Source organism: Pipistrellus kuhlii, unplaced genomic scaffold (genome assembly GCF_014108245.1).
Source record: "Pipistrellus kuhlii isolate mPipKuh1 unplaced genomic scaffold, mPipKuh1.p scaffold_m20_p_1, whole genome shotgun sequence".
Lineage (NCBI taxonomy): Eukaryota > Metazoa > Chordata > Mammalia > Chiroptera > Vespertilionidae > Pipistrellus > Pipistrellus kuhlii.
In genome coordinates, this window is record NW_023425404.1 from 124,481,417 (window position 1) to 124,506,178 (window position 24,762).

Genomic DNA, 24,762 nt, shown 5'->3' on the forward strand with positions numbered 1-24,762 from the left:
CCTTGCTCAACCCAAATGGCTGTGCTCCAAGGAACACCCCTGATCACCCTTGGATGTAAGGTATAACACTCCCCTTACCTCAGTGTGGACCACCCTTTGCCCAAACTTCCCTGGGAGCTATGGCAACTGTATGGCCACTGACATTGCCTGCAGCCCAGATGCCCATTTTTCAGCCTGGAAAAGGTGTCCTTCCCCAGGTGTTGCCTATGGACCAGCAGCAGGACACTGTCAGCGAGCTTGTTAGAAAGAGGGCCCTCAGCCCTAACTCTAACCCTACTGAACCAACACCTGAATTTTAGCAAGCTATGACATGGGTTAAAAATCAGAAGTTATCTAGATACATTCTTGAAAAATACCACAAATAAGACAAAACAAGGTAAAATAATGATAGCATCTGCTTTTTAAAAATGGGAGTCATTTTGAACAAGTCTAGTGTTTTGTTTTGTTTTAAAAGGAAGACAGACAAAGCACATTGCAAAGTTCTTCTCAATTTAAGTGAAAATATAATTTAACATTTTATTTATCTGCACATCAGGCTGTCCAGCCATAATTTCTGCTTGGCCAGTGTGGTGTTCTCACAATAGAAGACAGTGCAGTGGTAAATTATTAGCTTTTTTAGCTTCTGTGGAGCAGGAGGGGAAAGCTTCACTATAAGGAAAGCCTGATGCCATCATGCCCAAACCATCAGTCAAGTCCAGTCTCGTCAGGGTTTGAGCTCTTCACACTGGAATATTCCACTGCTTTATGAGTTCCTGGAAAAGGACTACCAACTTGATGATTGCTTACGGCTATAAGAATAACTGAGATTCCAGAAGAGATTTATCTGTGAGCAGTATCTCTGCCCAACTACTCAGAGTCTACATAGAAGTTAAACTCTTTGTGTGTGAAACAGAAATTCACAGGGTGGGGAGATCTGAGCAATTCACTTCCCATCTCAATTTCTATTCTTCAGAACCTCTCTAAGAAAACAGTCACTCTTACTGTGACATTGCCACCACTACCTCCCAGCTCCAAAGGATAGACCAGCAATTTTTAACCTTTTTCATCTCATGGCACATATAAACTAATTACTAAAGTTCTGTGGCATGTCAAAAAAGCATTATATTTTTGCCAACCTTACAAAAAATAGGTATAATTTTGATTCATTCACACTGGATGGCTATTGTTGTGTTGACTTGTCATTTTTTTATTTGACAATCTAAGGGAAAAAGAGGTCAGTGCCCCTGACTAATGTGGATTTTCTTCAATAGATGGAGTTACACATATGATGATATATATATGCGACTTGATACGGATGCTATTTTATTGTATTGACAGCAAGCTTCAAAACTTCATATGTCAAATTTTCTGAAGGTGTTAACATCATAGATATTTTTACACTTAAAAATGTCAAATTCTGTGCCAAAAAAAGAGAGAGAATTTGGGAAAAGTTTTAATTCATTACTTTATTTTAATGAAAAAGTTATTGTATATTATGGGAAGCTTATGGTGAACATGCTCCATCTCAAGATACTTGTGAACACTGGTTTCAATGCTTTAAAAGTGATGATTTCGATGTGAAAGGCAAAGAACGTCCAGGTTAAATGCTGCTCAGCAAACAATTTCTGATAGTTTACAAGCAATGGGAAAGATTTTAAAGGAAGGAAAATTGGTGCCATATCAACTGAATTAAAGACAAATGGAAAAACAATGAGTCATCAGTAAAATGTTGCTTCAATGGCATGAAAGAAAGTCTTTTTTTGCATGGAATTGTGACTGGCGATGAAAAGTGGATTTATTTTGAGAATCTCAATTGCACAAAATCATGGGTTGGTCCAGGTTAACCATCAACATCGACTGCAAGGCCAAATCGCTTTGGAAAGAAGACAATGCTCTGCATTTGGTGGGATGAGGAAGGTGTGGTGTATTATGAGCTTCTAAAACCATTAATACTGATCACTACCAGCAGCAAATAATCAATTTGAACCACGTTTTGATCATGAAAAGACTAGAATGTGCCAGAAGACACAGCAAAGTAATTTTGCTTCATGATCACGCACTTCAAAACCAGTTAAAGACAAGCTAAAAGATCTTGCCTGAGAAGTAGTAACCCACCCACCATATTCACCAGACCTTGCTCCTTCAGATTACCACTTGTTCCTATCGATGGCACACACACTTTCTGGGCAGCACTTCAAAACATACGAAGAAGTGGAAAATTGGTTTTCTGAATATTTTGCCTCAAAACAAGAAAAGTTCTATTGGGACAGCATCCACAAATTACCAGAAAGATGGAGGAAATGTGTAGCTAGTGAAGAACATTACTTTGAATAAAGCACTTTTGATATTTCACTTGAAATTATTATGTTTTCTTTGATTACAAATGCCACCATTATTAACTGGTCACCTAGTAAGTAGTCAGGTTTTGCATGTTTTAAAAATTCTTGTGGCATATCAGTACATCTTGGCTCACTGGTTGAAAATTGTTGGGATAGACAATAGAGTAGATAAAAAATTGAGTTGAAAAGTAGAAAATGTGAGTTTCTAATGACAAAAATTCATCTCCAATCACCCTGGTGGCTCAAACCATGAGCATAGGAGTCTTTCTCAATTCCTCTTATTTTTCTTTCTCCCTCCATTACACAAAGCCTTGTTGGATCCACCTTCTATCCTGTCCATCTGTTTCTCCTCATGCACTGCATCCCTTCATCCCTTGACCAGCTTATTCAGTATCTAAATTTCAGAAATCCAGTTCATGTCCCTGCCTCCACTTATGTCCCCTAGAAGTTATTCTTAACACAATTTGTAAAGCTTATGAAGAAAATCCAATTACCCTCTTCTTCAAAAAGTATTAAAAATATATCAGTAAACTAGCAGATACAATAAATCTATTAAGAACTATTAAGTGTGTGACTAAGTCATTCCTTCTAGGTGTGGAGGGAGATTTTCTTGAGCTATGCATATAAGACGTGTCTGTCCCTTTGGAAGTTTGCAATAATCGTATTGGGGAAATGGGACTCTAATTCTAAACAAAACTAATTCTAATATAAGACATCCCAAAATAAGTGTCAAGGCTAATAGATATTAGAAAGACATTTCTCAGTTCAGGCTGAAGTAGTGGAATCAGATCCAAGGGTGATATTGGCATCCCCACCAGGAACAAGAGATACCAAGGGGTCTGGGGCCTTATTCCTGTGTAACTCAGAGCCAAGCCCTGGAGGCAGTCTGTGATTCTACATATTACATTTGTCTTGAACTTTTCAGAGGTCTTTAGTTAGAAACATAATATTCTAAAATTCCTCATAGGCCAACGGAGTCTGGTGCAGAGTCCTGTGATATTTAAGAGTCCTGTGCTCCTGTGGGCAGAAGGTGGTCTCAATTACCTTAACGTGCTGCCCTTTTCCACCCCTTCACTTATCCCAGCATCTGCCACACTTTTAGCAAATGCACATGGAAGAGAGACGGAGCCAGGACGGGTATGGCTAAGTGAGACAAAAACTGCAACTGACTATGGAACCATTTCTATCTAATTTTGCAATATCCCTAAAGGGTAAGGACTGAGTATGGTCTTGCTTTCTCCTTTTCAAATTCACCCTTCAGTACACACACACACACACACACACACACACACCACACACACACACACACACACACACACTTCTATTTCTAGTTGACTGGCTAATTCAACCCCAATAGACAACTTAAACTATTAAAATGGGAAGATTTGGGAAACCATAAAACAGTATAGTTTTATTTCTTAGAGCTGACTCATTTTCTTTTTGCAAATAGGTGAGATGTTTTAGTAGAAAACTCAGTTTGTACTAGTAGAAGGTGATTACACAAGTCCTCTATAGCCCCACTTCTAGGATATCCCCCAACTTTGAACTCCTACTGCTACTCAAGGGAACCTTTCAGAAGCAGAGTCATGTGGGCTCCAAGCACCCAGCAAATTAGAGGATAAACTTGGTCTTCTGAAATGAATGCTTTTCCTGAACTATACACCAGAGTGTAGGAAATCACCCTGTAATAACCACAGAATGCTGAAACTAAGATCAGAAGAACAACCTTATTCACTAGCAAAATTAAACAAAGAGAAGAAACAGCCTTTGTCTCATGCCATGCTGATGTGCAATGCTAGGAAAAGCTTGTGTAGGTGTGTCAAGAATGCCCTTGATGCTTCCCTGAGAGATGCGGCCTTGGTGCAGCCTCACTCCACCACCAAGGAGCAGTTACTAGAAATGCCAATCATCCTGCTCCCAGCTGACCTCTGTTGTGAGCCAAGGTCCAAAAGAGAGAGGTGATGAAGAGCTCATCTGATGGTGATGTAAAAGCAGAGTGTTCATGTCATCTTTGTCACTCTCAAAGATGTTTTTTTAAAAAATGAAGGACAGCCCTGACTGGGAAGATCAGTTGGTTAGAGCATCATGCCAATACACCAAGGTTGTGGGTCTGATTCCTAGTCAGGGCACAAAGAAAAATCGACCATAAAGTTGTGAAGGCCTGGGAGGGGCAAGTGCAGGGTGAAAGGGGCCGATGGAAATAAACAAACAACAAGCAAAGGGTTACATCTGTAATACTTTCAATAATCAAGAAAAAAAAGTGGAAAAAAAATAAACTCTGGCAGTCAGAAAAAAAAAAAAAGAATCAACAATGAATGCATAAATAAGTGGAACAGCAAATTGATGTTTCTCTCTCAAATTAATAAATTTTTAAAAATTTTAATGAAGGACAGAAGAGAGGCTGTTATGAGATGAATTGTGTTTTTCCAGAAGTCATGTATTGAATCCTCAATCCCCAGAACCTTGGGATGTGACTGCAGTTAAAGAAGAAATTAAGGTAAAATGAGGTCATTGGGGTTAGGCTCTAATCTAATGTGACTGGTGTTCTTTTTTTTTAAATACATTTTATTGATTTTTCACAGAGAGGAAGGAAGAGGGATAGAGAGCTAGAAACATCAATGAGAGAGATACATCGACTAGCTGCCTCCTGCACACCCCCCATTGAGGATGTGCCCGCAACCAACGTACATGCCCTTGACTGGAATGGAACCTGGGACCTTTCAGTCCGCATCCCAGCCCTCCATCCACTGAGCCAAACTGGTTTCAGCTGACTGGTGTTCTTATAAGAAGAAGAGATCAGGCCACAAATATGCACAGAGGGATGGCCAAGTGAGGACATAGGAAGAAGACAGTCATCTATCTACACTCGAAGGAGAGAAGCCTCAGGAGAAACCAGCCCTGCCCATACCTGATCGCCAACTTTCTGCCTCCAGGACTGTGAGAAGATAAATGTCTGTCGTCTGAGCACCCATCATGAAGCCCAATATGATAATTCCTAATTCATAGGGTACCAATGAAGATGAAAATAAATAATACGATGTTTGTAAAATAATTTGGTGCTCAACAAATTGGCCATATACCATAGGATCCAAAACACAAGTGACTTGGAAATTCAACCATAATCTAATATCATAAAATGGTCTATTATGCATGATCAAAACTCATGGCATAGAGCTCCTAACTGCAAGCTATCAGAAGTAGAAACAATGATGCCTCTAACCTAAAATTGACATTTGTCATCATTACAATCCTACTAGCCCAAACCACCTTAATAATTCTGTTTGTTTTAAATAAGGACCAAGTTTATATCCTGTGTCCATCTAGCTTAACAGCTTTATTGTCCTTATTTTAATTATGATGTATTTCAAAACAAGTTTATCAAGAAGCAGGGGATAAAATGCATACATATACATGTGTACATAGACACAACTATTCACCACATGAAACCCATCAATGCCAATTATATCCTAGATTCTCTTTAGAAGCATAATCACAATGGAAGTTAGCAATTGGCCAACAGTAAAACATACCTTTTTCATGCTGTTAGTTTTCTAAATCAGGAATCCATGATAGACTAGAAGGAAAACTAGCAGTGGAGTGAACCAGAGCAGATTTTGGTTCAGTTCTGCTTCCAACCTAATGATCTATCAATCCATGGATATCAATTAGCCTTCCTGAATTTAAGAGTTCCCTCCTCCCAAACATCCCTTGGTGTTTGGATAAAATAAAATAATATATATCAAAGCACTTTGAAAGTATGAAAACTGTATAGATATAAGGTTTTTTCAAGCACATGTGTGCTCTTCAGGTATAAATTACTCAGATAAAAGATATGTTTAATATTATAAGAAGGAAGAAAAAAAAAGCAAAAACCAGACGCTAATTCCTTGGCTTTCTCTTTTACACACATATTCTAAATGACATGAGTTCAACAGCTAGCCTTTCTGGCAATTACTTTAATAGCTGTCCCTCTGAATGACCGCAAACCTGCACCTTCAGAAACGCCTGGTTGCTACAGACTGATACGGGCTGTGATGAATGGGAAGCATCCATTTTTTTTCTCAATTAATATTTTATAAAGGAGACAGCATACAATGGAGTCAAGACAGTCTCCTCAATAAATGGTGTTGGGAAAATTATACAGATACATGCAATATATGAAACTAGACCATCAATTTACAACATACAGAAAAACAAACTCAAAATGGATAACGGACCCAAACATAAGATAGGAAATTCATAAAAATCTTAGGAGAATCCAAAGGCAGCAAAATATTAGATATTTGTCATAGCAATATCTTTATAGATATATGCCCTAGCGCAATGGAAACTAAGGAGAAAACAAACAAATGGGACTACATCCAAATAAAAAGCCTATGTACAGCAAAATAAACCATCAACAAAGCAACAATAAAGCCCAGTGCATGGGAGAACATATCTGCCACTGTTATATCCAATTAGGACCTAATCTCAAAAGGAAGCATCCATTTTAAAATTCAATGTTTTGTGTGTGTGGTTTTTTTGTGTGTGTGTGTGTTTGAGTGTGTTTCTTGACTGCTTAATTCAAGAGATATCACAAATATTTTTGGTGGGTCATCTTCCAGATTTTAGCTAAAGAAAATGTTATGATTCACGATAAATGTGTGAATTTTGAGCACAAAAGTTGTGCAATCTCTTCCCTTTGGCTTATGCTCCTAAAGAATAAAAATACTTAGGTTCTCTCCCTATTTTGGTCACTGACTAACCAGAGCCTTTGGCCTGGTTGGATGCTGTGGTAAGAACCATAGGTCCATCCAGTCATCTTTGTAGAGGAGTGTAGACAAGAGGCCAGACCCTTGCCCAGGACCAAATGAAGAAGCCAGACAGGGGAAAGGGTTCCACTTAAGACCCCCTCGTTAGGGAGTCAACTAACTATGTGCATCAAGGAGGGTGGCTGCTTCTTTCTAGTTGGGATGATTGGGGTTCTGATCCTGTTTATTGAAGTTAAACTGAAGCCACCTTTTTTTTTTTTTTTTTACCAAAAAGAGCAGCCTACTGAAAAAGTTTTCCTAGGTTAAAAGACAAATTCTCCCTCAAAAAAGTAGGCTTCAGCTAAAGTTATTGCCACTAGCAATTTACTGTCTTTTGAACTTAAATTAAAACTTTAATACCTATTTTCTTTTATGAAAAAGCCTCCACATAGAACATAATCACCATAATGATGATGCATGGCTTCTCTTTGGGGATTTATGCCAACTTATTTTGTTTAATTTTTTGAGGAATGTCAGAATGCCAGGACCAGGGTAGCCCCAGAAAAGAAACTACCAAAGATAATTCTTAAACAGAAGAGATGAAACAGAGTAGGGGGGGGGGGCGGGGTAAGCAATTATCTGTGGCAGTTAAATCTAAGTGATCCTGAGATGGGAGCACAATGCTCTAGTCAGTTGAAATGGACATCCATCAAAGAGCATTCTACTTTTGCTTGGATTGATGGTGTCTCCTAATAAAATAATAATTTGCATTTCTAGTGTGTCTTTCATCTCTTAGGACTTTATACATGCTAAATTATTTAGCTTTCTCATAATTCTAAGAGGTATGTGCCTTTATATGCTAACTTCACTCATTGATAAGCTACCTGACCTTCCAAGGGCACAGCTCAAAATAAACCAGGAAATCCAGCTTAATCCAACTCCAATGCTGTTGCCTTCTGCAATGGTTAAGGTCATTGAACTACTTTTCTCACCCACACAGATGGTTCTTTTTAAACTCCAATCAGAACATCCCATTATTATGTGACTCAGGAATTGTAGCCAAGGAAATCCCTTTGGAAAATACAATAGCATACTTTATAAGGGATTTCTTTTCCCTATTTCTTTCCATTATTAGCAAAGGGATTACCTGCCCTGCTCAGCTGCCCTTCTCCTGTGATTGCTCTCACAAGGGTGGGGAACTGGGAGAGAGTCTGGAATCTCCTTTCAGATGGATACCTCTCAGCACACTGCACTAGTCTGTAGCTCTTTTTGTTTTGCATAATTTTGTTGGATCTATGAGAATAATTCAAAATTGTGTACTCAAACTTTATAATCTTTGTTTGGATAACAGAATAATAATTCCAGACACAATTTCAGATTCAACCTTCCTGACCTAGGTCACCACAATTGGTCCTGAGGCAGGATTTGTGAGGCAAAGAGGAAGAGATTAGGATATGAAGGTTACAACAGCTGAAAAAGAAGACGTACAAGTAATGTGTGAACCTAAGATTACAGAACTAGGGTCTAAGGGTGAGAAACAGATTTTCATTTGCTGATCTAACCCTTTCCCCAGAAGATATTTTTCAAAAGATGAGTTTTACTTAGCTCATATTTCTTAACAAACTTAGACACTTTATGGATATGCACTAAATCCCAGTTTTTAATCATTCTTGTTATGACTATGACTTTTTTGGTTGGAGTTTAAGAGTAGATAGTACAATGTTGGGTACACTTACTAGTAGTTGTCTGAGATGTAACTGTGAACTAAAATGACCCCAAAGAACAGTTACCCCATGGCCTCTCCTTTGAGAGGCAGGATCCATGTTGGCAGGCCAATGGCCAGCATGAAATCTGAGGATCAATAAGTTTAGTGTCTCCTGGGCACTGGATAGATACTGTTACATTAGCTGTTGAAGGTAATTTAGTTCTGATAAGGGTATAATTAGGTATCATGGGTTAAGAACAATTTCACTGAACTCTGAAAATAATTGATTGCAGGAAACCAAGAATAAAGAGAGACAAGTATTCCATAGTAGCCAGAGCTTCTGCCCCTCCTGCCTTCATTCCTTCTCCCCACCTCTCAGGAGAACAGAGCTCTGGAAGTGGGGAAGGGTATTGGGGTCGCACATAATTCTGAGCAAAATCACTTTGTTTAAAACATAGAATGTCTCATGGTCCCAAGGCTTCACTTACTGGACAAAATTGTTTGAGAAATGATGTAATGAAGTGTATTTGAATAAACTCCTTATGGGTATCAGCATGGATGTCAATTATTCTATGGTACCAGATACAGAAATGAAGAGACTAGAGCAGCTTGGACTATTTTTCCCCCCACAGTAATCAATCCCAGGATCTCATTGTTGAGAGAAGCATTATTTAATCCATGGGTCTTCAACCCCAAACACACATGTACATACACACACATACACACACACACACACACACACACACGCACACACACACACTACATTAAGGCCCATGACCATAGTGTGTCTGTGGTCCCTCCACATCAGGCACAAGAAGCCAGGTGACAGCACCAGCCTCTAGCAGCCAGTTTGCTGGGCTTTCCTCAGGCCCTTCTCACCATGGCACAGAAATTGAAGTGGTGACAGAGCAGCTCCTCTGAAGACATTGCAGAGATGAATTATTAATTCCTCAGGCTTCTGTGCAGCAGGCAATGGTTATCACCAGTCAATGATTCTCAAATTATACAAATGTCATTTTGTCATCCCCACCCCAGACCCAAAACTCTGGAGGTAGGGCCAGCAATTAGTGTTATAATGTTGCCTTTTTGCAATTCTGATGCATGCTCAAGTTTGAGAATAAAGGGATTAAAATCACATTAAACCAAAATCATTTGAATAACTAGCAGGCACAGAAAGAAATGTAATCTAAATTAAAGCAGATACTCCTCAAAATAAAGCTGTTATTCCCTATCTTTTTGGGGCTCTTCTATTTGGAAGAAGACTAACTTAACATTTGGAATTGAGAATTCACCTGCCTATCAGTTTTTAAAAGCCCACTAGAACCATCCATATTTTTCATTGAAGTCCTAAACCCTCCCTTTTAGTTGATATATCAACCTTTACCTCATTACTGAGTGCTCACAAGTGTACACATACACATGGAAATCAACTTTGTGTTTCTCCTGTTATCTCTCTATTGTCAGTTCATTTCCAGGCCCCCATCACTGAACCTAGATGGTAGAGGAAATTTACCCACCAGCAAAACCTAAGAGTCTAGGACTTCTGAAATATGTTTACTTCCAACTCCCGTTTTTTAAGTCAACTGATGAAAACTCTAGTGAAAGATAGTATAAGAGTCCCTATTTCTAGGATAAGACATCACTGCATTGGAAATCTCATCTGAAGGATTTCACCCCGTCCTCACAATGATCTTGAAAGGTGCAAATTGCTCACACCATTCTATCAACAGAGGATTAGATTGACAGAAAGCAAAGAACCATGGAGTTTGGGAAACCTGTTGTAGATTCCCTCTGCACTACTCTACAATTATATTTTTAAAATGTTAAGGACTTAAATAAACCATTTAGGCAAGTCAGATTATTTCTGTCATTCTTTAATATCACTTTAGGTTAGGTAACTGATATATAGATTTAATGTGTCTCCCCCAATCATATGTTGAAGTCTAACCCCCAAAGTGATGGCTTTAGGAAGTGAAGAATCCTCATGATGGGATTAGCATCCTGATAGAAGAGACCCCAGAGAGCTCCCTAGTCCCTTCCTCACCGTCTATAAACCAGGAAGTGTGTCCTCACCTAACACTGAATCTGCTGGTGCCTTGATTTTCAGAGCTGTGAGAAATAAATGTTTGTTATTCACAAGCCACTCAGTCTAAGGTATTGTTTCTAAAATAAGAAGCCCTGATGGCTTTAGTGTCACTTAGGTCTTCTCTCCTCTGGACTGGGACCAAATTAACAGCAGCAAGTACAACCTCAGGTAATAGGGATGGCAGTCAGGAATTCTAACTGAAATAGCTAGTTGAGCACTTCCTCCAGAAGGAAGCACTGCTTTAGTTTATTGATGGAGCAATGCCGTGTTGACACTGAGCCAGCGGTGAGTGGCAGAGGCCGGAATCCACCTGGAGGCTGGTAATTGGGAATGTTGCCTCTCACCACCTGGCTCAGCCATATGGGTTGAAATGTGCCATGCATAATTGCCTTTGCCAGCATTTCCCCCACAAAGGACTGTGACAGCCTGGTGCTGAGTCTAGGAAGGCAGGCTTCCTTCAGGGATCACAGGGACTGGTTCTGTTTCTCGAGTCCAGGAGTAGTATGGAAAATAGCTCAACAAATATCCGAAGGCAGGAAGCTGAGTGGGTGTTTCTGAGTTCAATCCCATGTATCCTTCACATCATGGGACTCTCCCCTGATGGGCAAGTTAGACACCCTTCAAGTAGATCAGCTGAGGAGAAATACCCACACCCCCATCAGGGCCTTCCAGATTTCCCAATGCAGCCTTCCTCTGAGTAGGTCATCTCTTGCACTTCTGATGTAGGTTATCTCCCTGAAGTCCACGTTCCAAGTTAATGTAAGACTCTCATTATCTAGTGGTGGTCAGATTTTTTATCCAATAAGAAAAGAAGACATCATTAGGATGCAGGCTTCTTCTATGCTTACTAGTAGCACATATTTTCAGTCTTAGAATGTCTTTATGGCCCCAAGATAGTTGTCAGGGCACCAACAATTATAGTGACCATTCTAGGCAAAATAATAATAATAATAATAATAATAATAATAAAAAGAAAAGGATGTATGAAAATCCTCTTTAAAATTATTTTCCCAGAAGCCCTATCTAGTGCTTTCTGTTAACATTTCTTTGACCAGAAATAAAGATAGCTCCAAAGGGAGTTAAATCCCCTCTTCTGGGCATGTGATGGCCACATGGTGGTGGTTTTTTTAGGACCTTTTTGTTCATAGAGTATCAACCTGAACCATATTTTCCATATTTGTACAAGTATTAAGCTAGATTTTAAAATTTTGAACAAGGCCTGCGTTACTCACATTTACTTCCCATATAAGAGTAAAAGCTAGATCTGCTTATACCTGGGTGCTGTGTGGGGCAGGGGAGCTATGGCTGAAGCATGGAGTGTTCAACAGGGGTGGGTTTTAGCCTTTATACAAAATGAAAATATATCAAAAAGGATGGGATAAGGCAAATATCCTAGATCATCCAAAAGATGGTCATTTTCCATGGAGTGCTTCCAGAGATCCCACAGTTAAGTAGACCAATGGCAACACTTCCTAAGCTTCTTTTACCTTTTTAGCCCAGAATATAGTAAAAATGTTCCACAGCCTCCAAGGGACAGAGAGAACCTTAACATTGTAATCTTTTGAATAAGGAATTGAAGATAATCTACCCTCTCTTAGCTTAGCCACTCTTTTTAATTTGCTATCAAAGCCTCTTCAAAGATCTGCATTTCAGGTCCCAATGCTTTGTTACAGTCAGACTGGTGGTGCCATCAGTAGTGTCATCAGCCTTTGATTGGAAAAGCAGATCTTCTAAATATACAAGTGTATATTTAAAGGAGTTGAGCCTAAGCCATTGTGCAGTCTGGTTCAATAATCAGGGTGAGACTGTTATTTCTGAATCAGTGAAATGCCTAGGGCAAGGAGCTGGGGAAGCAAAGAGATCTGGGACCTCTGTGACTAAGTTGGAACCTCTGAGGACAGATTGGATTCCTCCTTGGTCCCTACTACTTCCAACCTGAAGAAAAGAGAGATGTCCTTGCAGCAGAAGCAGGTATCCTTCAACATGGAGATAAAACACACCACCTGACCTACAGCTGAAAAGCTGATACAGAACTTTCCGTGGGAGCTGGCAAAGCTGGGGGCCCACCTGTCATCCTTTCTTAACGTCTGGGCCAGCAGTTGAGCAGCAATGTCAAAGAGTTGCACCAGCACTTCATGCCCTGCCCTGGTCTGTGCACAGAAAAAACATGCTACTTCTTCAATGTCAATTTTTCAGTCTTGCTTGAAATTGGGTCCCTCCCCAGTTGAGCCTGGAGGTGAGAACCCAGCCTGGCCAGTCTTCGTGAGACCCTGAACCAGCCAGCCACACAGAAATCTCTGGGCCACAGAAACCAGGAAATAATCAATATGCATGGTTTCAACCTGCCAAATTTAGGAGAAATTTGTTACACAGCAGGAGCTAACTAATAGACCAGAAATCTGGTCTGTTTGACAGCCTTTGAACACATCACATTGATACTTTAATTCTCATACTGTTTCCTTCACCAAAATTGTCATCAGCTTTGTTGAGTGTCCAATTCTACTAATTTTAAATACCCAAGACAGTGTCTATGGTCTCTTTGAACCCCTCTGATTATTTCAGCTAATAATGAATTTTTTCTTCCATAAGACATGAAATTTATTTTCTCAAATCAGGCCAGAATCCCTTTGAACATTCACCCCTGGCCTTGGCTGGAACAGGCCAAAACAGAGTATAGTTGGAATCAATGCCAGACAAGTGGATTGCCAATATGAGTAGGATTCATATTTCTTTAGAAGCAAAACTGGAGAAAATTTGACTTTGGAAATTGAGTCAACATTAATTGGCCAAGTAGGATAAGCCTGAGCCTGAGAATAAGGAGAGAACATGAGCAACAACTGGAAATCAGTGCCAGGGACTTGATAAAGAGGGAGCAACCCTAAGTGAGGGGGTAGACTATGGGAGATAAGGGTTTCTTTTGAGATTAAACCTCTATTGATCTAAAAGCAATGCTGTGTAGAATGCAGGGGCCTTCTACATTGTGACAAGTGTGAGTGTGTGTGTGTGTGTGTGTGTGTGTGTGTGTGTGTTTCCTTTGTGGTATCAGTGGTTCCTTGATGAAATGGTAAACTGGCAGAATGAAATGCTTCTACACAGCAAATACTCATTGAACCATTACATGAAAATGCAATCCTTGCTCAACATTTTCCTTAAAAAACTAAAAGAATCTTTGTATTCATAATCCATTTACAAAACCAAGCTGATTCCTAACGATAATAGAGCAAAATTAAAATGGGCTACTTTTTAAAAAATCAATTTATTTCTGAGACTATTTAGGCTTAGTTTATATTCCACTTAACAGTGGAAAACAACAAATGCAAGTAGCAATAGAAAGGTGTTATAACCTTCTAATTAAAATGATGTTTTCATTTAATTAATATCAAAAGCAAATTTAGATTAACCATGCAAATTCATACCTCATAATACATGTGTATATGTACATTAAATTTCCCATTCACAAGTACATGAAAACATTTAGAATGAGGTACTTTATTGCCTGATATAAGGCAAATAAACTACGGTACTACTTTAGGTTCAGGAACTAGGTTCAGGAACACCAGGCTTAGTGAAGTTACATATACAAAGGGCTTAAACTCAATTGACTTCAGTTCTAACAGATTTCAATTCTACAAAAACAAATATTTGGGATTGTGCTTGTGGCTGCTGTGTTTTTCATGTCAAGCACCTGGTTTCACTAAAGTTGTCACTGTTTGGCATCAGTTATAGCCAAACAGGGAGAAATGTTTATTCCAACTGTCAGCCAGCACAGGCTCATGGTTCATCATATCCCCAATAGAATTGAAATCCAGATGTCTTAGAGGAAAGCATACCATTCTACTGGCTGCATCCACATGAGAAGATAAACAGTCATTTAGTAGCAATCAGAGTCATTTTGTCAATGTTTGCAATCAATCTGGAACATTTATCACCACCTAAGTACTTAGGAGATGCAGCAATCTAACTTTGTGACCAATACAACTCTGTTTGACTAGTTTTTAAAAATATATATATATTTCATTGATTTTTTACAGAGAGGAAGGGAGAGAGATAGAGAGTTAGAAACATCGATGAGAGTCATCAATCAGCTGCCTCTTGCATGCCCCCTACTGGGGATGTGCCTGGAACCAAGGTACATGCCCTTGACCTGAATCGAACCGGGGACCCTTCAGTCCGCAGGCTGATGCTCTATCCACTGAGCCAAACTGGTTTCGGCTGTTTGACTACTTTTAATGCCTACTGTACTATGCTGATTCTCCCACCAATAAATTAATTTAGCCAAAAATCTTAGGGAGAAACTGCATTGAATGGCATCCTGTGTTTCCCATAATAAAAAATAAAAAATAATAAAAAATAATCCAGCACAGAAACAATAAAACACCACAAGCAAAATACATTTTTCTCATTCAGAGTCTAACCCAAGAGTGTTTGGGAAACTGGAGGTCGCAGCCTTTAATTTTCTGGAAGTTTCTCCACTATTCTCAGTTTCACTTAGCACCCTCCATGCTGTATACAGCTATACAGGTGTCTTAAATGTAGTTTAAGCATCGTTACTACACATTCTTATTATAAATTCCTAATCCTCAGTTGAAACTATTTATCACAATAATAACCCCCTAGTGAAGACTTTTACAAGATAATTATGTGGTGAGTAAACAATTCCTTTTGTCTGCCTTAAATGAGCCACCTTCTCCTTTAATCACCTGCCTGTTGTTCGTATATTATTGAGCAGAATGAATGAGACCCACCCAACAGCCTTTCTCCTCATTGTTTGTTATGTGTGTGTCCTACTACATCTCTAGATTAATGAGCAATATTTAGTGTTTACCATCTCCGTCTTTGTAAACTTCAGTTTCCATTGTTGTTGTATATAGAGTGGAAGAATCATTGAACCCAGTTGTTCCCTTTGAATGCTTTAAAGACTGCTTTGCAGAATGTTCTGTTAACAAACTGGAGAGAACAGTGTCTTCCGCATAATGCATTTCACAGGGGGAGATGCTCTCTGCTCCCCGAGAATGACCCAATATGGAGCTGGTAATGGCTTGGCTTTGATTTTCTTCTTTCTCCTCCTTCCCAAACTTTCTCTTCTTCCATTATTCCTTCCCTCCCTCCCTGCCTTCTCTCTCTTCCTTCCCCAACATTTTTTAAAGAACAGTTACCAAAGTAGATACCACAGGTAGTTACAGTGTGTTTTTTGTTGTAATGAGAGCTTTTAAGATCTATACTCTTAGCAACTTTCAAATAAGCAATACTGCATTATTAACTACTATTAATAAAGGCCCAGTGCAGGAAAACTTATGCACTGGCGGGGAGGGGTGGCCCTCAGCCTGGCCTGTGCCCTTTTGCAGTCGCAGTCTGGGAGCCCTGGCAATGGATCACTGTGCAGATGGAGGCCCTGCCCACCCACTGCAGGGTGGCAGGCCAGGTAGCCTGGACCTCCCTCTTTGGGGAGATGGATCATGGACCCCATTCTCCATTGATAGCCCTGCAGAGGGTAGTCTGGGCCTCCCTCTGTGGGGGCAATCTTGGGACAATGGTGCACCCCCCACCAGACCAACATTGAATATGGCTTAAACCATTCCTGTCCCTCACCCCAGTCTCTGTGCCTGTAAATGTTTCCTTCTGAGGGTTGGAAGAGGATGTGTAGGGGGCCAGCCCAGCTCCACACCTTTTTTTAAATCCTCACCTGAGGATATTTTTTCTATTGATTTTTCTCTTTATTTAATTTAATTTTATTGTTTAAAGTATTACAAATAGTAGTACATATGTCTTCTTTTTTGCCCCATTGACTTTCCCCACTCCTCTCCTACCCACTGGAACATGCCTTTACCATCCCCCTCCTCAGTCTCTTGCATCCATTGGTTATGCTTATATGCATGCATACAAGTCCTTTGGTTGATCTCTTACCTCCCTCGCCAACGCTCCCAGCATTCCCACTGTAGTCTGATCCATTGATATTTCCAGATAAAGTGAAAGTGAGAGAGAGAGAGGGAGAGAAAGGGGGGAGAGAGAGAGAGAGAGAGAGAGAGAGAGAGAGAGAGAGAGAGAGAGATCCTCCTACATGCACACCCTGACCAGAGCCTGGAATCCACAAGGCTGGGGATAGACTTGGGCTGGGGGTTGAACTTGCATCACAGGTACCTTCCCTTGACCAGAAATTGAACTCTCAACCCTTTGGTGCTCAGGCAGATGCTCTAACCACTTAGCAACACCAGTCATGGCTTAGCTCTACACCTTTTGTTGTTAATTGCTTAAATAAAATATTTATGAAGATTATTGTTGTAGATATTTGTGCTAAAAACTTTATCTCTTGCTTCAACTATTCATTCATGCATTCATTTAATAAATTCTTAGTGCCTATGTATTCTGGGCACTGGGGGGAGCTCAGAGATATTAGGAAATGTGACCCAGATCCAACAGTTGTCCTGGAAGAGCAGGATTTGAACTCCTGTCCATCTGACACCAGCATCTTGCCCTTAACCCCCTTCCCAAACTTCCTCTTCTTCCCTTATTCCTTCCCTCTACCACATCTCAGCCAAGCCAGTATAACCAAGATTACCAAACAGACATCATTTGACTTACTTGCCATTTTTAAAAATATATTTTATTGATTTTTTTTCACAGAGAGGAAGAGATAGGGATAGAGAGTTAGAAACATTGATGAGAGAGAATTATCAGTCAGCTGCCTCTTGCACATAGCCTACTGGGGATGTGCCCGCAACCAAGGTACATGCCCTTGACCGGAATTGAACCTAGGACCTTTCAGTACGCAGGCCGACACTATCCACTGAGGCAAACCTGTTTCAACTTACTTGCTATTTTAAAGAAAACTTTAAACAAACATATTTGGTGGAAAATAATATAGTAGATTTCCATGCTCTCATAATCTGTTTATGATAGTTTTCAATGTTTCCTTTCCAGTTTCATCAATCCCTACTACTTTTTAAATATAAAATCTCAAAGCCAATCTCAATGCATCACTTCATCCATAAATGTTTTATTATGTACCAAAAAACATTTTTACACTTAACTATATTCCATTATCACTCCCAATAAAATCAGCAATAATTCCTTAATAACATCTAATGTCCAGTCTGTGTTCAATTTTCACTGATTGTCACACAATAAACATCTTTTTACCATTGGTTTGTTTATATTATGATCCAAAGGACCATGTGTTGCATTTCATTGGTAGATTTCCTTCATCTCTTTTAGCTGCTAGCAGTGCCCATTCCTTACTTCACCTTTTATTCATGGAATTTATTTGCTGGGTCATTGAAGAAACGAGTTCATTTGTGCTATAAAATTTCCCACAGTCTGGGTTTGGCTGATAGTATCCCTGTGACTTTATAACCAACTAGGTCCAAGTGTGGGCCAGTATCTGATCACAGGCTGGCTTCTCCATGGTAAGAACTCTGCTAAGCATTTCTTCTTATAAACAACATTGCACCTGCTGTATCTGACCTACATTTTAGCAGAGGGTGTGCTATGATTATCTTATGAAGATAATCCTGTTTCTTACTGCACTTTCACTTGGGCAATAGACAGGCATCATCCTTTCTTGGTTTTAACCTTTAAAATATGTAAATAAAATCAAAGTGTTTTTATTTCAAATTCTAACTTCCAGATTAGGGCTGGAGGCTGCTGATTGATGTGTGGTCTCTCTAGAATCAGCTGTGCACCCTCTTTTTCTAATACAGCCTTTCCCCTTGAATATCTATTCTACTTCAGCTCTATGTGGCACGTGTTTATTTTCAGAACTGAATTCACTCCAGATTATGTCCACTTTCTGAACACCATCCTGACTCTTCCATTGAAACTGAAAGTGACTGCAGTCAAGCTCAAGATCAATCTTCAGGAATTGATTCTCATCCTAAAATTCCCACTGCTTATCAGTGGCACCATCTTCTAAAGGCTGAAAAGCTTTAAATGATGTTTCCTTACCACAACTAGTGGCTCACCATTGCCCTACCAGCCCCTTATTTGCACATACTGGAAAAAACATGCACCAGAAATAAAGCCAAAACAAACCTTGACTAAGGTACAGCATGCCATTCTTATTGCATGCATCTGAAGAGACCTGATTCTGGAGCTCATGGATATGGGGAAGAATACAAAAGTCCCAGGCTCTTGATGGACAAGCCTGTTGGAGCCTGAGCATCCAAATTAGGGCCACCTTTTAAAATACTCAGTTGCCCACTTATTTCAAAAGACTTTGCTTCAAATAGCTATTAACTATTTGCAAAAATGAAACTCAATTTCCAAGACATAGACTTTCTATTATTGAGACAGATTAGGAGAATGTACTCAGAGTCCTAAAAATAGTTTCAAAAAATAGTTTCAAAATATTCAGACTAATTCTTTGGAGTAAATTGTCCCAAAAGGACAATGGTAAATAGGGAATATTCTTTCTCAGCATTTTGTGATTCAAGATTTGGTGTATTTAGAGCTGTTGTCCAAAGTCTGTGCTTCTCTAAACCAAAATATAATGTTAATGATATTATTGAGTCTTAGGCTGCCCTAGAGATAGAGACTATTGTTCAGGAAACCACTAGTATTCAAAGACAGTCTCACTATTATGCATAGTTTTTGAATTGTGACATTACTTCTTTGAATGATTTGATATCATTTATAATTTTAAGTGTATACTTGGGTATATTTTGGTAATAGTATATGCGTGGAAAGCTACTATCACAGTCAAGACATAGAACAGTTCTGACACTGAAATGTTTCCTATTTTCCTTTACTGTCAATTTTCTTCCTGATCCCATCCCAGACCAGTACTGATCTGCATTCTGTCACTCTATTATAGCTGCTAACAGTTCCCATTCCTCACTTGCTCTTTATAAAATTTTATTATATGAATGAAATAATGTAGTTTTTGGTTTGAATTTTTTTAAATTCTCAACCAAAGATGTTATTGAATTTTTTTAATTTTTTTTTAGAGAGAGAGAGAGAAGAAGAGAAGAGAGAGAAACATCAATAGATTTTCTCCTATACATGCCCTGACTAGGGATGGAACCCACAACCTAGGTATGTGCCCTAACTGAGAATCAAACCCACAAGCTTTTTGGTGTATGGGATGTTTCGATCAACTGAGCCACCTTTGTTTGACTTTTTAACTTTGTGAAATACTTTTGACATCCATCCATCCATGTTGTGATGGTATAGCTATTTTGCTATTTTGCTCTTTTCTAGTAGTATTTTATTATAGGGATGGATTTGCAATGTTTTTATTCATTCACCAGTCATGTGTAACTGCATGTAAAGAGTGTGTGCATGCAAAACTGCTTTTCAAAGCACCTGCACCATTTTATATCCCACCAGAAATATATGAGAGCTATATGATTGACAAAGCTGCTCTCAAGTCTCCCCACCTCAACAGCTGGTTGACAGGAGATCCTTTCGGCCTGACAAGTATCCATTCAAGTCCCATTGATGGATGGGCCAGATATTCCCACAGTGTCGCCTAAACCTTGGAAGTCAGCTAACCGAGAACCCACCCTGCATCTCTGGGAGAATTTGCAACCTGAGTCTGACCTAACCCGAGTTCCACAGCAGACACAATTCTTCATGGGGAGTGGCCAGTGACACTTCTGGGTTTTTAGGGACTTTCCTAGAAAGAGTCTGCACTTTGTCTGGCACTTGTCTCCCAGCAGAACTGCAGGTGTTTCCAGGGGAGAGTTACTGTTACCAAGCTCACCATAAGACTGCATAACTTTTTAGAAGAAAGATTCATTTACCCTAATCTTTTCTAAGCTCAAAATTGGCACCCTAGATAGGGCTTTATTTAAACAAGGATATCAAGGTTCTGAGGACGAGGAGTTGGAGAATGGCAGTGCCTAGAATATTCTCTAAAAAAACACATTCTCACATAAAATGATGATTCTGTTTGGCATCCACAACCACAACCCAATCTGTTAGACAAATATAATTTAAAGGTTTGAATTTTTTGTTTTCCTAAGAAAATTCAAACTAAAAAATAACTATTTTATAGCATAGTGATTAAATCTGAAAAGCAGAGAGCCTCTTGCCCAAAAACCTGTGGTTACTAAATCTTAATAAATTATTGACGGTCCTATTTCTTGACTCTTGAAGCTGCTACTGGTATGATATGAGGGTGTCTTGGGGCCTGAAAGAGAGAACCTATGATGGAAGTCAGCCTGGTGGAGCAGAGAGATGGAGGTGTGGGGGCTGTGGTGCTGTCATGCACTGTGGGTCAGCCTGCCTTGGAGTTGGCTCCCTGATCATCTCTCTGGAGGCAGTCCATTACCTGTACTGTTTGAACAGGTTCTAGTTTAGTTGGTGTTCTATTCCCTAAGAAGCCTACAGCACTTGTGCTTTAGAGTCCCTAAGTATGGCGGGCCTTCTGAGGGCGACGGTAGGACTTCCAGGATGGGAATAAAGGTTTCTGCTGCCTCTTTTACTCTTCTAGGGGGAGTCTGGGGAAGTCCACTGGGCACTGACCAAAATCTAGCAAGACCTTCTTCTGCTTTGTTTATAAGGCAGGGAGATAAGTTGATAGGTAATCTTTTTAAGGAGGGACATTATCTTAATTTTTTTAAAGCCTAAAACAAAGGCCTTGAGGTAATTTGTGTATGGTTTTACCTCTCCCTCCTCAGGACAATCTTCATGGAGTACAGGTCCCATCAGGACATGTTCTGGAAGAATATGGGCCAGGATGGGCCTTGGGTGGGAGCCCCAGTTTCTAGTTGTGGGGCTGGTGTCCAGAGGTAAGGCCTAGGGCAGACAGGGCCTGTCAGAGAGGGAATGGAGAGACTAGAATGTCTGCCTACATCATTGGGTTGTAGGACTTACCAGTATTGTTCAGTTATGTTTTTAAATCTCTCAGTAAATACACACCAAAGGTACAAAATTGTTTATTGTTATGGCCCATAAGTTAAATGTCAAGCTACCCCTTCTCAGGGAGATTCACCCCTAAAATTATTGCAGGAACATGGGGATTCTTCCTATTCTCTATTGCCCAAAACACAATAATCATTTACCAAAATACGGGTGTCACATCAGGCTCCACTGACTTAAGGAGAGAAGCCAAAGTGTTGACTGCAGCAGCTGGGTCGTAGGCCAATGATATGACTTGGGTCAGACAAAATGCACTAAGATGAGGGGGCCAAGCTCTGTAGTCAACCCAGGTTCTCTCCAGCAGGTTATAGGAGCCGGGGCATGGTATGCCTGCTTCCTTTGCCTCTGTCCATTGCTGTGGTCTCATAGTTTAAGAGAGTAAGGAGAATACAGCTGAGAAACTGTGTGCATCCTTCCTGGAGAAGAGCACTCAAACCTGGGGAGATTCAAGTCCCACCTCCACCTGCCCTGTGCAAATGTCCCAGACACACTGTCTCTCACTTGTCTGGCTGGACACTCAGCTTGAAGGAATACAAGAGGAATATTAGTTAGCAGCAACCAAAGCCTTTATCCCCGTCAATCTTATTAAAATCATTAGGGGGAATAATTATCTTTGAAAGCAATTTGCTTTAAAATGTCCTAAGACTCAAATTGCTTTTATCCAGTAAGAAAATGATTGGAACAACCACCTGAACGTGTGTACCCAATTCTGTGGGGTATATTAATATTGGCTACCACAAGGCTCACTGTGTTAGAATTTTGGTTTTACCAGTTGGTAGATATTGATTAAATAATGACATCTTTGGGGAAAGTGGGCCATGCTCATTTTTATGAAATATTATCTACTGGTGGAAAATGCTAGTCTCACAGACAGATCCTAAGCAAAGCTACTCAAGAACAGGATATGATCCACAAATTAGATGACTTTCTCTTTAACACAGAGTCATCTGTCTGCTCCCATAGAAATGGCATTCCATTTTCCCTGGCATAATGGCTTCCTCTTTAGATGAAATGAGTCTTTTGTGTTTATGAAAAATGTGTATCATTTTGGCTGCTGGCTGAGATAACTTCACAACGTTATGAATTCAGATATTTTAGAGTGGGTGCAAAACAGTGGCTAGTAATTAATAGGATATCGATTGGTCTAGCCTCAGCTAATCACAGGCTGCATAATAAATCATAAGGTGTTTTGCAATTGGGAAAATCCAAACAGAGTAACAAAGTACTGTTATCTTAATAACCTTAACCTTTGCGAACTACAACATCACAGAATAATTGCTGTGGAACAGACATATGTGGGTAGAACCACTCTCCATTCATCACTGGCAGCGAGCCTCTTATTTTGGGGGACATAGCTGTACTGGCTAAAGGTCACTGGCGAAATGCTTAGCTAAGATGCCCCAAATGCTTGTTTGTCCTCCAGGGATTTCCATATCATCTTTCTGTTTCAAATACCAGCAAAGTGTTCCTCTCCCTCTCTCCACAAGTCATGATTAAAGGCTGTGTTATTTCAAAGATCCAACCAGCATTATGGCCCTTACAGGTTTTTCAGCATTCCTGTTACCAACCCCTAATAAATGACCAGCTGGGAAGTAAAAATTGAACCAGCTGGGGACAACACTGACATAAAAAGATTTCCACCTAAGAGTGGATATTCTTTTTATAAAGTTATTTTCCCATTTACTCTTAAAACACAGAGAAAACTTTTATTTACATTTGCCCTCTACTGGGGATGTACCCACAACCAATGTACATGCCCTTGACCAGAATTGAATCTGGGACCTTTCAGTCTACAGACCAGACTGATGCTCTATCCACTGAGCCAAACCGGTTTCGGCAAAAATGTGTAGTTTTTATATTTTTTCTGTTAATCTGCTTGTTTTTGGTGTATTTTATATACCTAGAGGAGAGGAGAGAAAACTCTACCTCCCAACATTACTTCTCAAGTTGAGATTCAAATGCAAATGTATGGATGAGTCTCAAAATCTAAATTATCCCAGCCTACAGCACATCTGGAACTTTTCTCAAAGGCACTTCTTAGTTATGGAACATAATGGGTAAATAAGCCAGTCATACCAATGCCACATTCTCTGGTTCATCAAGAATTACTTTACAAATACCACTATTAGATTGTCACTTTTCAATTACTGAGAAGGAAACAAAGCAATGTAACTCTAAATAATACCTTGCACAAATAAGTGTCGTTTGCATGATGAAGTGAGGGAATATATATATAAAGGCATAAATATTGTGTTTTATACATCTCTATGTGTGGTTCCAATAACTTAAAATGTGTCATATCATGATGATCTTCATTATCTTTGTACTAGAGATTAATCCATTTTACTGTTCCTGTATTCCTATTCTGACATGGCAGCTTATTATTGAGTGTATTAATATTTGCAAAGTTGTGTTTGTTTCTGAAAACAAATCTAGGAGAGCGATTTAACTGTCATTTCTAACAATTTATTATGTCAGATGCATTTACTATAATTCATGAATAATTCAACAACATGAAAATACTTCTTTATGCAAATAGCAAAGATGTTACAAACACATGTGGCCGATATTGAAATTTAAAAAACAGTTTTACACCTATTATCCTATTTCAGAGATAAATATTTTTATCCTAAGATGACTAATAATGAATTACAACCAAGAGAACTCAAGATAACACAGATACTTGGTGCCAGGATTGAAAGTGAAACCTGCTTTTCTGGTTCATTGTTCCTTATTTTTTGATAAGATGATCACAGTTTATTTTTCCTACTGAGACCAAGATCCACTAAACACAGCCATCTGGAAACTCATATGTCGATACTTACATTGCTCCTAAATTAAAAACTTGGTAAATTTGGTAGTTTCAAATCTTATGTAGGTTGAATTTGTCACTTGGATTTGAAATCATAACTATACTAATATACTATAGAACTATAGTAAAAAAGCTTGATTGCCTGTATAATTTTTCAGCTCACTTAGGAAGCAGGTATTAAGAATCTGTGCTGGCTCCATGGAGGACATAAAAATGACCAAAACACAGTTTCTAATGACTAGATATGTGCA